Raw genomic sequence first — 6,000 nt, 5'->3', positions numbered from 1 at the left:
TAATGGAGAGCCGACCAACTTGCCACCGGTGGGAAAGCGAGAAATTAGCTTCCTGTCCTGAAATGCTAATGGCGCAGAAGCTCTTGAGTTTTTGTGTTTTTTCTTACTGCCTCAAGAAGGGCAAAGTGGGGAGCTATACTCTGTGGCGCTCCTTATGAAAGCCTTGCACACCGTGACAAATTGAGTACATTCAGAATTGTCTTGGGTTTCATGAGAATATCCAGGTGGCGATTAGCATTTTCTGCTAACGTACAGTTAAAGCAGTCATCCCCTTTTAAAAAATCACATTGATCATAACATTCATTGTGCAGACATGAGAATGCTAAAAAGGCTTCCGAGATAGGATCCAACCTGTTGCCAAGGTCCACAAAGAGGTTGTGGGCATCGCAGATGTGATCCTGCCTGTTTCTGGGGTTCGCAAATAGGTCGCATGCCCCTGGGCAGGATCTATGGATGAGATCCTGTTCCTGGAGGCGAAGAAGAGGTCAGAAGTCATGGCAAGTGGCCCCATACCACACCTGATGACATCACAGGGCCGGTTGAGTTCCCTGGACAGGGTCGCATCTGTTGCTGTGTGCCATTCCACCTCACCTTTTCTGAGCAAGTGTAACTAAGTTATCCACTTTGCTCCAAGTCTGAGCTCTTATCGACCTTCAAAGGACTTCATCTACATCTTGGAGTACTGGATTGTTTGGACAGCTTGATGGAGCTCTCTCCCCTGCCTCGCATCTTGCTCAGCTTGACATACAGGAATCTTCCGTGATGAAGATGAGTATGAGCCTATCATTTTGCCATCACAGGTCGGTGCCCTCTTCTCCCACCTTTCTGGTCTTGTATCCTCTGCTTTTACCATGCTGCCCCACCCCAGATTTCTGTAGGGTGTAGTGGTCAACCAGCAAACCCCCTTCTGATGAAACTGCCAAAATCCTGAATCGCTACTCACCTCCACTCATTACCTCCACCACCAAAGGTGGATGGAGGTTATGTTTTCACCCTTGTCTGTCTGTCTGTGAACAGGATATCTCAGAGTTATGGATGGATTTGGACGAAACTTGGTGGACAGGTTGTGTGCGTGACAAGGAAGAATCGATTCGATTTTGGTGAAGATCTGAATATGGATTCGGATAAAAGTTATTTAATTTTTGAAGTGATGCTTCACCATTGAGAGATCGGGCAAAAAGCAATACATAACATGATATTTAAAAAAGTTATGGACGAATTATGACAAAACTTGGTGGAGGAGTTGGTTTGGTGACGAGAACAAGCTGAATCCAGAGGAAACTTGAACGCCACTCAGTCGAGCGCATACTCCCGTCGTGGGTCAAGTTGGAACAGTACGATTTCACAAAAGTTTGAGGGAGTAGTTCAGTGACAAGACAAGACAAGACAACACAAGACAGACACTGCACAGATATATTAGCCTATATATATAGAATATAAAGAAGATAATGTTAAAAAAAACAAGGCAATTTCACTTACACTTTCGGATTCAGCGTTCAATTCTGTATAAGTGAGTGTATTTTGAGGCATGTGTGACTTCAAATAAAATTGTAAGCCAGGAAAAACGTTCGTTTCATTCCTTAGGGATACAACATGTAAAACTGGCCCAAACGTGAAAATAAAACTCGCTCATTTTAAGTCGTACAAGCTAATGCGACCACTCATTCTTCTGGGAAGAATCCCGTGCACATGCTGGTCACACTTATAAGTTATAACTCACCTAAGTCTTTATAAGTTCATCAAATACTGACACCGCGATTGACATTCGCTGAGGTAAATGTTGATCTCTTCTGAGGTAAAAAAAGAAAAAGTTTTAAAGCATTATACGTATCAAACGATACATTTTATGAAACGGGGAAATAGAATACACACTTTGGTGGTTTTAAAATGACAGAATGTCTATTAGAAAAAAAAAAAAGAACCTTTAAGACGACGCTGTTAACAAAATACACCGCTCTAACATATAACCACGAGTTTAAACTACATTTACAACAAATATGAAAACTATTTTCATATCACAATGTTAAATATAGAATATATAGAAGATAATGTTTAAAAAAAATGAGCCCTATCTTCCAATGGTAAAAAAATCCTTCAAAAAATTCCTGGATCTGGAATAATATCCTGAGCTTCACCAAAAACTAATCAATTCTTCCTTATCCCAAGGGCAATCATCCCACCAACTTTCATCCAAATCCGTTCAGAACTTTTCTAGATATCTTGTTCACGAACACACACACACACACACACACACACACGGACGGACACGATCAAATGCATTACTCCCTGGTGGGAGTAATAAGTGCATCGATGCTTGGATCAGCCAGGCGAAGGAATCCCTCTATCTGACTGTAGCATTAAAAGTGTTGACGAAGGATTACAACACCGCACTGCTGCAGCTTCAGCATGAGGTGAAGCACCATATTGTACACAAATGTTCCAATGGACAACTTTACCTCTGTCATTCAGAAACGATGTGTGAGTTGCTCTCGTGTCAGGCGATCATTTAAAGACTTAACCCTCTCCCTGAAATGTCAAATTGTTAATTGCAATTATGTGAATTATTGTTAATTACAATTACAATTGTGTGTAATGTATGTGAAGTGTTGGTCAGTTGAGATATTGTCGGTAAATCATTTTAATAAATACTAAAATAGTGTGACAGAGTAACAATATATGCTCTATGCCACTAAAAACATTCACAATCGAACTAAAACTACAAGAAGCATTAATAAAAATCCTTGAAACATTCATCTTCATCATCTTGCAGATGTGTCCATTTATATGTACATCTATACCGATAAGAGGCAAATCTCTTTGTATGTATGTGTTCTATGCACAGTCACATCTTTCAAGTTACAAACTCTAAACTCAGGGTGCAAATACAACTTTGTGGAGGGGATAACATGTGGTATGTGGCCGCGGCCTCACGCAGTGGTGAGGGCGATAACAAATTCTCTATGTAAGCGTGTACACTGTAGCGCCACTGGTGGTGGTAGAGGGTATTACAATTCCCTTTTTTTCGTGGACAACGCTGAGGTTAAAGCACTCTTCGCACAGGTAAATTTATTTTGGCTAACAGGACGACTAATTGGTCCGTCAGCAAAGCGACGGCAGGCTCCGCTAGTACACTATAAAAGTGAATTTGTGTATTTGTTTACATATGCTTCAAAACTATGAACCAAATCAAACCATATTTTGCCTGTTGCCTAAGGGTACACCATGTATAGTTTCTGTCTTGGCAGCATATCTGGGGAAGGTGGTTCATGATGGGGGGAACATCTATGTAAATGTCTATTGTATCAATCAATCATGTCGAGTCTCCTCAGGCAATTATGATGTGGCAGACTCCACGATCCTCCATACTCGACCTGATTTCTGCAGCGGTCACAAGTTCTGTGTTCCGCCTCAGCTGGTCGACGTATGTCAAGTGATGCCCCCCTCTCGAGGCATGTCCATGCTCTGGTTCCCAGAGCACCAGCTTACTAACTGCTAGGTCCTTATGCCATTCGTAGCCTCCGAGTCCTGATCTTTTGAGAGACAGGTGGTCCTCTTTACAGTATGTTATTTTTGACATGATCTCTCCATGTCTCTCCATGTGTATTGTATAGCACCACCTTGAGGTATCCGGTGTTACAAATCATCATCTGGCATAAATAAAGTTTAAACAACTTGATAATATACATTACAGTGATGTTGAAATCTGAGTGAGAATAATTCGAAATTTTCAAAACGTTTCATTTCACTCATTTTAATTTTGAGAGGTTAAACCAAAGAAACCAAAGCTTTGCAGTGAAGCAGAAGTAGCAAAGGTAGGATTGAATAGGAAATAGTATCGACCGTGTGACGTGTAAGAGCATCTCGACGTACATAAGTAAGGAAAATGTAGCTTACGGTTGTGTTTAAACGTCATCATACGAGGGATGATGCCGTGTTAATTAGTAGTATGGGTTTAGGTTAATTTCCCCTGTTCGTAATACCCTGTGGCCATCCCGAACATTTAAAACGACTGCCGGCCAAGCAAAACAGCAGCCGGCTAGTATCCACGCTGCATGGACACGATATAGCAAAGACGCGCCCAGGAGAGGCGGGGATACTGTTTCAATGGGCAGGGAAAGGGACCGGCAGCACAAGCCCCAGGAGTGACGCGGCTGAATGACATGAGGATAGAGCGGGCGGTTCTGGAGAAGAAGCTTCGCAATTGGTTCGTCTGGAGCGAGAGCGCGACCAAGAAGCTTCGTCATTTTTGTGTCCTTGGAGGAGAGCGTTTTGTGTGGCGATCGTGAGGGAGCTTTGACTGCGGGCTCTTCAGGGGGCTGGAGGCCGTGCTATCCTTCCCCAAACGGAGGAGAAAAGAACAAGGGCCGTCTACGTGCTCGCCACCAGCCTCGATACAGAGCGCTTTCCGTGCACGGCCTACGACGTCGTCGCCATTTTTGCCAGGTTTTCCGCTGGGTTGCTGTGCGCTTCGACAGCCGCCAACTTTACCGACAGGATCCATTTTGGGCCAGCTAAGTGCCGGAGAGTGAACTGTTATTTCCATACTTTACCCTGTGTGCGTGTTTGTGTCCGTGAGGAGGTTCCTCAAGTTAGCATTTTTACCTCAGCTTTATTTTCGTTATTTTCATTACGTGCCTTTTTTTGCTGTAAATAATTATTGATACATTTTTGTTGTTTCGTTCTTGGTTGGGTTTCGGAATAAACCCGTGTGTTCGTGAAATTAAACGCTACGTGTTTCTTCCATCCCGCGCGCGTCATACAGTAACTGTAACCGCCAGATTGGGAGATCGCCTCGGGAGTTAAAGCTGGTTCGGTTCATTCGTCCAAGGCTGGTGATAACTAGCTGCGGACGCGACAATAAGTTGACTGACGAAGGTGACATTAGCTGTAGCTGACTTCCAGGCAGATGGAAGATTACCTCTGACAAATGATAGGGTGAACAGAGCAGAATGTTTGTGACGTACAACATGTTGCCCCTGGTGGTAGCTGGTATTTACAAATCATCTTATATAAAGATTTATAACACCTTTTTCTTCTTCTTCTTTAAAAGGATGCTTTCGACTTGCTCACCAAATCTACTCATTCCAAAAAAAAATTCCATCTCTTACAGTGCTTCTTTCATACATTCCCTAAACTCACCTGCACTCCACCCCCCCACCCCCCCCCCCCCCCTCTCCAGCGTCCTTAAACGTATTGTTGACTCGAAGGTCACAAGAAACTCATTTTGCAATAAATGTTCGCTTCCCATTAATCGTACACTTTCTAAAATCCAATCTCACCCCTCCCCTCCAGATCTCCCCCCTTGCCCTTCCCCTCCAAATCTTCCCCATCACCCATCTCTTTCAAATCTTCCCCCTTGCCCCTCCCCTCCAAATCTTCCCCATCACCCATCCCTTTCAAATCTCCCCCCTTGCCCCTTCCCTCCTAAACTCCCCCCACACCCCTCCCCTCCAAGACTCCCCCTCGCCCCTCCCCTTCAAATCTCCCCACACTCATTTATCCTCCATTTCCCCCCTCTCACCCCTCCTCCTCAAAGCGTCCTCCCTGCTTCTTTCCCCTTCCAACTCTCACCTCCATCTCCCCCAACCTTCTGCCTCGCTCTTCCCCCTCCTCAAATAACACCTCACTGTGCCTCACCCAATCAATATCAAACCCTTTGTCCGCACCATCATTCATTTTCTTCGAGCTATTCTGAAATCTCTGACACACCTTCAACAGCTCTCCCGACCTCTTCCACATCTTACCCTACCCCTCCCCCCCTGTTCTGTATCCGATGCTCGCTCTTCCTCTTCATTAACGGTATGGACCTCAAACATCCGGGGCCTTCGCTCAAACTTGACTGATCTCTCCATACAGGTTGCTTCTGACAAACCAGATGTGATCTGCTTAACAGAAACTTTCCTCCTTCATGATGTCTCTGATTCCTTGGTATCTCTCCCAGGTTACTCCCTCCTCCGGTATGATAGACCTCAGCCTCGTCCTGGAGGGGGGGGGGGGGGG

This window comes from Myxine glutinosa, chromosome 1 (genome assembly GCF_964187855.1).
Source record: "Myxine glutinosa chromosome 1, kmMyxGlut1.1, whole genome shotgun sequence".
Lineage (NCBI taxonomy): Eukaryota > Metazoa > Chordata > Myxini > Myxiniformes > Myxinidae > Myxine > Myxine glutinosa.
This window is presented reverse-complemented; position numbering follows the sequence as displayed.